The following is an 11,219-nucleotide window of genomic DNA, read 5'->3' as shown; positions in this document are numbered from 1 at the left end:
CCCGCGTGTTTTCCCCTCCTAGGCGTCCCCGGGACAGCGGAGCGGGCCGGCCGAGCGACCGCAGCGTAAGTGTGACATTTATTTGGAGGTTGTGACCCGACCCGCGCGTCGCTCCGTGCACGGGGGGCGCGGGCCGGGGGGCTGGCCGCGCCTCGCGTGAGGAGCAGAGCTGGAGAAGTCCACTTGTCCACTTCTTAATTTAACAAACAGCCAAGCCCCCCCAGCCCCATCGCGCTGCCTCTGGCGAGCGGAGCCACCAACTTGGAGCTGCTCCTGGAGAGCTGCGAGCGCCTGCTCGCGCTCCGTCTAGGCGGGGGACACTTCCCCTGGCGTGGGCCCGCGCGGGGGATGGGTTCTGCCTGTTTACACGCGCGCGTGCGGCGAGAGGGCCGGGGAAACACGGCACCGTTACGGAGACTGCCGGCCGCGCTCCCTCGCACCTTCGCGGCAGGCTCTGCGCCCTCGCTCCCCGCCACGGGGACGCGTGGACTCCACAAACGCAAACACGCGGGAGCGCGTCTGTCTGGGTAGTTCACGCAAACCAAACGGCCCCCGGCTCTGCCGTGCTCTTCTCCCCTCGCGCTCGCAGCTCCTGCGTTCTTGTCCTTGTTTCTGCGCTCAAAGTGACCGGAAAAGGAGGAGGGCAGCTGCAGCTCCTGGGGTCAGAGGTGCTACCGCAGCCCGCCCCTCCCCGCGGCAGCCCCTGGGGTCAGCAGCAAAGCCAGAGCGAGGAGCGCTCTTACGCCTCGCCCTTCCCACGGCCGCAGGCAGCGCAGCGCGGGGTCAAGCCGCAGCCGCTCGGGGCAGAACACGAGGGGAAGAGCACTGCAGAAGTTGGCGGAGGAGAGGAGGCAGAGTTGTCCCTCGCCCTGGTGACAGGCGAGTATGACTTTGGGGGGGGCAGGGAGAGGACTTCCCACTTCCGCTTGGGGCAGAAGGGCAGGGGGACGGAGCCTGCCGGTGAGCCGACCTGTCCTGCCGTTGTCCCGCTGCACAAACACTGAAATCGGGGGAGCGGACTACGGACGGCTGAGACGATTGCAGAGAGTGGTGACAAACGGCAGACAGTGCGTGCCGTGTGACTAGGCACACGTTGGCTCTAGGTGCTGCCTAGGAAATTCGGCTGTCCTGGAAAGAGTTATTGTGCTGTGGGGGGGGACGACGTTCCATTATTAAAGTGCAAAAAAATAAAAAAAAGAGAGGGGAAATTTTAATCCTGTTTAAGTGGAAATCTCAACTATGCATCACCGTGGCTGTTTCCATTTTATTTGTATGCTCGCACACACCTTCATGGGTATAAATGCCCAGTATCTTTTGTGTGGGTCTCTTGAATGTGCTTAGCAGCAGGGAGGTCTCCAGCCCCTAGTCAGCCTTGAAAAGAGAATAGGTATTTTCATCCAGCAAGAGCTGGCCGAACACTTCGGTCACTGGATCAAGTAGTACGACACGTTTCACCTTTGTCTGGTCTCAGATGTGTGTGTTCGCAATTCCACCATTGCACTGGTGGAGCAAATGCTGGATACAGCGTTATACAACTTGAGACTGAACTTACTTAGTGAGCTAACTTTTCTTTAACAAGCTGGTAAAGACGAGAGGATTAGAGATGACCAGGCTGCAAGGTCCTTACTAGCGCGATGAGGAGCACGTAGGTCTCCACGTGTGCTGGGGTGAATGTGTCCAGGTTCCCTTCATCCTGTAGGAGCATACAGTCCCCCGGACTGGAAATAGTCTGGCTATCCAGCAGTTCAGGATGAAAAAGCTTTTCCCCAAAACACGAGTGGGATGAAGGGCAAGGAACGGCCCCTGAATTCAATGGGCTGCGCACCAAATTAACTGTAGACCCCCATCAGCAAGACCCGGAAATACCACTCGGAGTTAAAGATCTGAGGGACCTACTGGACGATCTGGCCCGCTGATGCTGGGGACCGGGACGTGAGCATGGTGCCTGTGTGTCGGGGGAAATTCCAGGCTGTTTTTTAACCTCTGTCTTAAGAAGGACAATAAATAATTGTAAAACATAACGCTGTTTAGAAAGAGCTTGGATAGGAACTGTTAGTATCGTTTTCTGCTTCTTGGAAATATGTCTAGAGAATTAAAACAAAACATGAAGGGCCAGAGTCCTTGAAGTAGCTCCAAATGATAAAGTCTGCCATTCATGTTAAACACAGTGTGCATTGTGAGAAGACAGGTCAATTTGAAGGCATTTGTCAGGTTTCCAGTTCCCTCTGCTCTTTTGCAATGAAATCTGGGATCAAACCTTGGTACTAGAGTTGGAAAGGGGCTGCGTTTTTCTCAGCATTTATTACTTCAATTTACCTGCACAAGGCTCGGATTGTATTTTTATTGAGAAAGTTTGTTTACATCCAGCTGAATGGGGGGTGGGGGGGACGGGTTAACACGAAACCTCAGAGTCGGTGCGTTAATTTAAGGGTTCAAAAAGGTACAAGCAGCGTAGAGGATCGGAAGCAACCGACCTGACTGCGAAAGAGCTAAGCGAGGGGCAAAAGCGATCTCGTACATGGCGCCCATTTGAACATGCCTAGCAAGCGGCATGAGAAGAGAGACGCCAACAGCAGCACGTTCATTGTCAGGATGCAGAATTTCAGCAGGGCTGGAGAGGCATACTGCTGAGCAGCCCCAGACAGACGTGCGAGCGTCTTCTGGAGGCATGTGCGTGTTGTGTCATGGGCACCGCTAAGAAATGTACATGCCAGAGGGATGGATGGATGCATTTCTTGAGAGAGACATAGTGTAAGATTTGCAAGAGGATCTGCAGTAAAGAAAATCAGGGAGCTGTATGATCTCTCTCTCTCTCTCTCTCTCTCTCTCTCTTTTTTAAAATTCAGTAACATCTTTTTAAAAATGGATATCTGAATCTTTCTTTTCTTTTTTTAGACCACTGGATTATCTGAGCCGTTAGGTATGAGGGGACATCGGTGGGCTGGTCCAGCCGCCTCACCCTCCCGGGTATGTCACTGCATGGATACGTCTTAGGGCTCTGGCACATTTCTAAGACAACCGCTTTCCTATTTTGCAGGCCTTAATTCAAGGTCTGTCAGACTTTCCTGCAAGGGGAACAATGAACGCTTCCTATGTAGCTATATACCCAACTCTAATTTAAAAGAAAAATCAGGAAAAAGTCTTGGCATTTAATTCGGACGCACTAACCAGATAAATCCTGAGCATCATGGCTTTGTGACCTGGGGTTTCTGCTCAAAATACTCTATGGATGTATCTTACAACTGCACTTTTTAATGCCTGTTTCACCTTGTGCCTCCTGTGTTGTCATCAAGATCAGAAATTAATAAACATTTTTTAAACCACTGTCATGTTCAATTTCCTCACTCTTAAATACAAAAACCTCAATAAAACTCAAATGTATTGGAACAATCTTAAAAGGGAAAGCAAAGATTTAATTACAAACTAACAGAATTCTAAAACAAATTGTTTAATTAATTTTTTTTGGGGGGGGGAGGGGGAAGAGTTTGTTTTTAAGCCTCTTTTCCAAAGTAGCCTCCACAAAATTCAGCATGACTGTATCAAATGCAGTAAGATATTTTGCATCTTTTCAGTGCAAGAAGGACCCTTCCACCTGTGAATAAGAGCCCCTCCTTCTTAAGGGCTCACAAGTCACAGAAACTTCCCCAAATACACGCCAGGAACAAGTTCACAGCCTTCCAAATCTTTACATCTTCAAAGGTTTGCAATGGGAATCAGGCACCTAGCTGGCCTTTCTGCCTTTGAAAGTCTTCCCTCCTAGATTTGCTTCAGAATTGAGATGGAGACGGAGGGAGGGAGCATGTGCACGACTGAGTCATTCTCCTCTACCTTAGCCACCTGTGCAGGCCCTTCTGGCTTTACAGCAACCTTGTTCCCCACACTGAAGTTAGAAAATGGTGAGAAACCAACCTGCTGTGATGGATGGAGACAAAGTACATCTGCATCCCCTTGAATTAAATTACATTCATCTCATCTTTTTATTTAAGAAAAGAAAATTGTCTAAGGGCACAAATTATAATTGCATAAAAAAGTCTGCTGGGAAAAAGGTGCGTTCCCAAAGACTGGCTCTTCTTTTTACGAATTCCCACACGTGTGTGTGTGTTGTGAAATTTATCAGACGAGACATTTCAAAGAATTGCACCGCCCTAAGTTTCCGAATATTGCCCATCTTGAACGTAGGCATATTTGACATTTGTAAGTCTCCTATATGAGACATGCTTATTTGAAGACAGGATGCCGTGTGTGACTTCAATCAGCGATGTACCCTGCAGCTAACCCTGACCCTCCCCTATTAGGCAGTATCGCGGCTTTGATTTGTGCCCTCCGAGGGCCGTGCTATGGGAACTGAACACCAGGGAGCTACAGAAACTGCAGAGGGAGGGTCCTGCTCCTCCCCGACCAATTGTTTGGATCAGCAAAACGCTCCTTAAAACAGCTCGGCACCCAGGCTGAAGAGGATGGATGGGATGCAAATACATGGCAGGTCTGAAAGGAAGTGCCTCACTTAAGGGACTCCCTTCTCAGCACCCAGATCAGCCCAGGAATTCCTCCTTTTCTCCTCGGTTCGCGTTTCCTTCGCTGCCCCCTGCACCCCCCCTTCTGTTGGAACGCATATGCCTGGGATGCGTGTGTTTTCTATCAGTCCTGGAGTGTTTTACAGATGGAGACTATTTGGGGGCACATCTAGTCTGTCCGTTTGCAGCAGGGTCTGATGTTCGTCTCTTGATGTCTTTCTAATATTTCAAATGTTGCCGTAACCTCACATTTTGATTAAGTCTTCTGTGCTAGAGAGGGGGAAGAGCTGAGCCCCGTTTTAGATCGTTTCCTGAAAAGCCATTTTTCATCAGCTGCTTTTTGCCTCTTTCTTCTCTCGTCCCTCCCCTCCCCTCCCCTGAAAAAAAAACTGTAATAGGTATCTGCTGCAGATCATTTTATAATCGTCTAATCTGCGACCCAGACTGTGAAGGACTGATTAAAAAAAAAGGGGGGAAAGTCCAACCATTTGATTCAAACTGTAAGCCTAAGTTTGGGTCAAAGGTCATGTTTCCAACTGGAGGTCTTGCAAAGTGTTTGCTCTGTGAGCTGCAGCAAGCCCAGAGCCCCTCCGGGTAGTCCAGCATGCGCGGATGCCAGGGCATCTCGGTGTTGTTAGAAAGAAATTGTCATTGCTACAAACAGGCCTAGAGGTGGCTGAAGCTTTTTTTTTTAATTTTCAGGAAAGGAAAGGGGAAAGTGGGTGGGCTTGTAGGGAACCCTCCTCACAGAGCCGGGAGAAGCTATGCTGGAGGAAAGTATTGCTCGTAATGACACTTCAGCCCAGACACTTGAATGCTAAAGGTTAAACTTACATTCTTCAAGAAAGGGCTCTTTGCCAACTTGAACTGTGTTGTGTGTTCACTACAGTCGCCTCCTCCACCCCCGATCTGTCTATAGGAATCCCACGTTTGGGATCTGGAGAAATAACCAACAACTATTTATGAACATATACTTTCTCTGCTAGCGCTCCAGCCTGTCAGGGTAAAAACAGTCTAAGGCTCTGGTACCAAAATTAGTCATTTCTGTCAGCTAAAAGCAATCACACAAGCAGTCGAAAAGGGACAGCTGTCATTATATCTCGTGTCCTCCTGTGACATACAGGCCACGGGATTTCACCTCCTAATTCCTGCATCGAGCCCAATTGCTTGTGGCCTTATTTCCAGTCTGTATCTTCTAGTTAGCATTGACTGCAGGCAGAAATGGGAAGCCTTAGATAAAAAGGATTGACAACAAAAGAAGAAACAGACTCTGGAGGCATCAAAATAATCAAACCAAGCGGTGAAACTACAGGTAAGGCTTCTGGCAGTTCGGGTTAGGAATGATGTAGGGAAAATGCTGCTAACTACCCACATCAGCCACGCAGGGCAACGTTCGAGGACAAACTTTAGCATAGTTTTAAAAGCTGCGCCTGCATGCAGGTAGGTCTATACTATCAGGAAGAGCTCGTACTCCCTACACTTTGACTCTTTGCCCCCAGCAGCATTTTCCACCAAGGAAATGGACATAACAGGACAATTTGCTATGCTTTCCAAAGCGTCCTTCTTGCACAGCGTCACATGACACTTGCTAAGGCGAGGCGGTCATTGGTTGCAGCGGGAAGAAAGGCTTTAACTCCTCGCAAGCAGTGGAGAAGAAACCCGGGCTAGAAGGATGAAGTGAGCAGGCTGAGAAGGAGGGTACAGCAGGGCCAGGGAGTGTGGTGGAGACCAAGAAGCAATTATAATTTGGATTCAGATTTTGCTAGGAGACTAAGGCAGGATTGGGGCAATATTTTTCTAATTCCTGCAGCTACCAGGGTTTTTCTAGCATTCTGCCTCCCTTTAGACAGTCATCAACTGGGGGGTATTTCGTGGCACAGTCCCACTTCTGCCGTTTGGCCCCTGGGGAAGTTCACACTTTTTAATATCTTGGATCAATTCTGCAAGGGCTGGTGCAATAGTCAGCAATCAGAGACAGGAAGCAATGACAGGCACGGCCATAACCAACGCACTGACGCAAGTAGGACAAGAACAATAAAGTCCTGTAAAACACGAAATAAGGACAAACGGGTTGGCAAAGCATTCTCCCCTCTTACCCCACCGATTTGCACTGTACTGCCTTGCCAGCCAAGGGCCAAATGTACAAATGTGTTTAGGGGCCTCGCCTCCAGGCAAAACTCGGACCTGAATACCTTGGTGGGAAAGGACCTAAGCCTGCTGTAGGGATTTTATACCTTTTTCTGAAGCATCAAGCATGAACTTGTGCCAGAGGCAGAAGCTGACCCACGGCTCTGCTGCAGCGTGGGAAAACCTATATGCCTGTGAGAGAGAGGAAGGGAAGCAGGAACTGAAGCTCTCCTGTTGGCCTGCCCAGAGGTTTTGAATATAAAAGGTAGATCTCCACTGGATTCCTCGTTGAAAGGTTTTTCCCACGGGGAAGGAAGAAAGTCTATGTCCTTTTCTGTTCAGAAATGCCGGTGCTAGCCCGTGCTGGTACTGGCAGGATGAGACCCAGGTCCGTGCTGAGGACTGCCCTTAAGAAATCCACGTAGCGAGGGGAGCGGATGAGCTGTTCAGAGCCTGCCTCCCTCTGTCTCCTAGCTGTGTTTAGCAGGGAGTTGGCTCTGAACGGAGCCTGCACGAATAAGCGTGTCAGAGCTGCGGACCGACGGAGGCAGACAGAGGGTTTGCTGAAAGGCTTGTTAAGGAAGCGCCACTGACCATGCAATCCAGTTACATAATGCTTCAAAAAATAACCGTACTAAGATCTAGGAATCGCGTCTGAGTGATGTATGCGATGCATTTCAGCAACAGGGAGAGGTATCAAGTATCCATCTTTCAACCTGAAGGCTGATAGTATATTTATGCCACAATCTGACACTCGGCTTCAGCTATGAACTTCTCCAAAGGGGAAACTGGCTCCGAGGGGGAAGTGTCTGCGGTTCCCTTTCAAGGCAGTGCTGCACCCTGCAGTCCAACTTTATTTGAGTCCTTGTAAAATTACCACTCGCAGAATACAAGGCATTTAAGGGGCACAGAAGCTTTGTTTTGTGGGATTTGTGTTGGGCGAAAGAAAGGGCCAGGTAGAAAGCAAGGGACCTGGTCACCCGTGCTAGCCCTGTTTACTTTCCCCAGCTCTCTGCTCCTTCAGTTTTCCTCCAACACTTCAAAATGGCTTACTTACAATTACTGTGCAATACGAATACAAATCCAGAATGCTAGAAGCAGATACGGCTCCTTGCCCCGGGTACCTCCAATTTAATGGCACAACCCGGCAAAGGACCGAGCATCTTTTCCTCCCCCAGAATCAAAGTAAACTAGAGGCCAGGTTTTCAACTGAACAGAGGGTACAGTAGTCCAAGCAGGATCTAGAGGATGGCCGAAGATTAGACGTCGCAGTCTCCAAACAATGCAGGCAGCTCTTGTTATTAATTTCAACAGCAGCTTACTGCAGAAAAGGCTTCGGAGGAGAAGTACGTTTCAAGGAGGGATCTGAGTGGTGAGAGGGAGGCAAACAGCAGTGTGGAGACTATATCTAGGGTTTCCCAGAGCTTTATATGCACAATCTGTTAGGGCCTCATTTGCTGGATACGCGTCTCATGAAAGTACTTAAAATCCACGTTTGACGGCAACTGATTTCCTTCTACTTCACCAAACCCCTACGGCAGTTGGGCGCTTTCTACCGAGTCCCCTTAAAGTTTACAGCTTTCTGATTGCTGCCTGGAAGGAAACGCAGTCCTCCGCCCGTCCCAAGCTCCCTGGGTCCTGCAGCTGTGCTCGCTGCAGGGCAGTACAACCCAGCCACCAAAAGAGGGGCTGAAAGGGATGCGCTGTAACCAGGGCCTTGCAAATTAACAAAATCACTCTCCTTGATTTGCCAGCGCTTTCAAATCAACATGACACGACATGCTGGAGACTGTAATTTAATCTGGCAGCCGCGGTTTTGTCGTCCTTGTTGTGTTTCGGGCCAGCCTGTCTGAGCTGCGGGAAGCGGCCTGTGTGGGATGCAGCGGTGAGGAAAGGGTGAAGCCCGAGCTCCTCGGGCCCTGCTCTCCACGCAATACGCTGCCTTCCTCCCATCTATTTCTAGACTGTTTACCTGGCAAGCACCACATGACCAGTCCGCAAGGAAATGCTGACATCACTGCGTCTCTCGCGCGCGCTCCCTCCCTCCCTCCGCTCACTCGCACGCTCACACGCGCTCTCTGGTACACGTTCCCGCACTCCTCCTCTCCCACCCCTGCCCCATGCCTGCCGAGCCTCCCTCTCCCGTCTCTGCTTTCACCATCTGGCCGATTCCCTCTCCCTGCACGCGGGCTCTCGCACTCTTCCCTCCCTCTGCCCTATTGCCAAGAGCGCAGGGGCATGGGAAGAAGCCCGTGTAAGACCGCGAAGCCCCCCGTCTCGCTAGCAGGTAGCTATGCTGGAAGTGAGGCGGGTCCCCTGTGGGGCCCAGGAGGGCGGGTAGGGACGCGCAGAAGCACCAGCGCTTCATTTCTGTGCGCAGTGGATTTAAGGGTGCGCTTTCTCTCCGAAGGGACTTCCCCTTTGTAGCTCCTGAGCCCCCTGCTTTTCCTCCGCGCCAGGATGAAAGCTCGCTGCGTTCGGTAGGCCTCCGGGCCTCTCTGCCAGGTGGGCGCAGGCACCCGCACAAGCGCGCGAGGCACGCCTCAGTCACCCTCGTCTCTTCCCCAAACACGCCCGGAGGCTCCCGTGTGGCAGGGAGCCGAGGGGACTCCGTGGGATGCCCGGCGGGGCCCGAGCTGGGGAGGGCTCCCGCCGCAGGTGCGTGCTCTCTCAAAGCGTCATTTATCCTGGGAACCATGCGGCCAAGCCGGAGGCTCGCGCTGCTCTGTGGAAGCTTTCTTGGTGCAGTTGGGCACGGCGCCAAAGTATGCAGTTTAAAGGAAATGTTTAATAAAGACACGGGAGCCTCAAACTGTTTATTTTTCCTCGCAGAAAGGTGGAGAGACGGTGTCCCTGGAAACTGCCTCCAGAGCCAGAGCAAGTCAGCGAGGCCAGGGGCTGCGAGACCAGGGGGATCAAAGGGAGCTGCTGCACGGGCTGGAGGACAGCGCTCAGCCTCTAACCTCGCTCTGCCCTAACAACTGCCATCCTGAGGGGTCATAAACTGTTGGGGAAAAGGCAGCCCATTAGTGAGTCTATTAAGTCTCCATTAGTTAGGTGTGAACTCATTACCCTAACACACTTGGAGGTGGGATTCCACTTGTAGGACATTAGCACTTTAATAGGCACATTTACCACTTTGCACCGGATGGACGGAGAGAGGAGAAACACCTCCAAGTTTCAAGGCAGCCGTGTGCCTTTCGCCTGGAGCCGGGCACAAAGGGGTGCTTTCCCACAAGGGTCCCCAGCCACGATTGCTCCTGTGAGCCCCGGAGCAATCAACATCCACAAAACCCTGCAAACTCTTCCTTGGACCCACTTCTGCAATACCGAGGAAATAGCCAACTCACTTCCTGCCTCTCTATTTTGTTAACTTATCTTGCGATTCAACCTGCTCGTCGGTAGGGAGGCAGGGCGCCGGGAATGGGAACGAGGCGGGGGGAGCAGCTGGTGCTGGCGCGCCAGGCCGGCGGGGGAGCCGGCTCTGCCAGAAGTGGGAGGTTGCTCCATTTAGAAGTGTTCCCCAAAAAAGCTTAGTATGGGATGAATAAGCTCCTGTCCTCTGATGCCTTTGCTAGACTCCTGTATTGCTTTCTGCCTTTCTCTGTCTCACTCTCTCTTTTCAGTCGTGCTGGAGCGATGGCGTAGCTGGGATGGGCCAGGGAAGATGCAAGAGGCAAGGCTGTGCCCCGGGTCTCCGGGACGAGGCATGCATAGCGTTCGACATCTGGTACAGCCCTATCCCAGCCACGTCGCTGGTCCAATCAGAGACATCAGCCACAAAATCCTTGCCTTCCTTTTTGTACGTTGTTCAGTTTTTGGAGCAGGGCCCATGCCCTCCTCTTTCTGGAAAGTTCTGTTCACGTTTTAGGGAATATCTCAATATAAAGAATAAATTGGATTATATGAAGTTAGTCAATTAATGGTGGCTAGCAGTAAGGGAAGAACTGATTCTTTGTCTGCTTACAAAAATAACAATACTTTTAGGGGAAAAAAGTGTGTATTTTATGTATTTGTCTTCCTCCACCCTTAAAATATCACCCTCCGTGCATTGGCAGAGGTTGTTCTTTTGTTAGCTTTTGCAAAAGTGCCAGCATGACGGGGACCAATCCTGACAGGTTTCTGGATACTGCTTTCACATTAATGTGTTAAAGACTAATAACTGATTAGTAAACTGGCCAGCAATAAAGGTCTCACTGTTTTGTAAATCTAAACCATTCATACCTGAAAGAGGGAAGTTGCAATAAAAAATGAAGAAGATACAAAAGGTCTTTGAGATCCAGTAGAGCATCCTGTTTTTCATGGTTAGCCGAAAAGGATGCTAAATTCAGTTTTGCCATTCTTTATCAATGGCATGGTCTCCTGTTCATGTCATATTACTGTTTCTTTATGGTGGTCTTTTGGTTTTCGTCTGACCACTGTTGTTCCCACAGAGAGAAAGGAATAAAAATCCCTACCTACCCTGAAGAAGGAAAAAAACATGACGCCCTTTCCCATCCTCGCTGCCAACTCTGTTGTGTTTGAAAGCTTCACTAAAGCACGGCCAAGCACAGCTCCTTCCAAACCAAGGTTCTTCCT

At 50.5% G+C, this 11,219-nt stretch overlaps 1 long non-coding RNA gene across 1 annotated transcript; it reads left to right on the top strand.

Moving 5' to 3' along the window:
- The first annotated feature begins 9,063 nt into the window (after positions 1–9,063).
- Positions 9,064–10,305, top strand: LOC109310751. The gene is made up of 3 exons (XR_002101303.1): positions 9,064–9,299; positions 9,474–9,670; positions 10,268–10,305. It is a non-coding gene; the product is annotated as an uncharacterized LOC109310751 (long non-coding RNA).
- The last annotated feature ends 914 nt before the right edge of the window (positions 10,306–11,219 follow it).

Source organism: Crocodylus porosus, unplaced genomic scaffold (genome assembly GCF_001723895.1).
Source record: "Crocodylus porosus isolate Cpor-Errol unplaced genomic scaffold, CroPor_comp1, whole genome shotgun sequence".
Taxonomy (NCBI): Eukaryota; Metazoa; Chordata; order Crocodylia; family Crocodylidae; genus Crocodylus; species Crocodylus porosus.
This window is presented reverse-complemented; position numbering and strand designations above follow the sequence as displayed.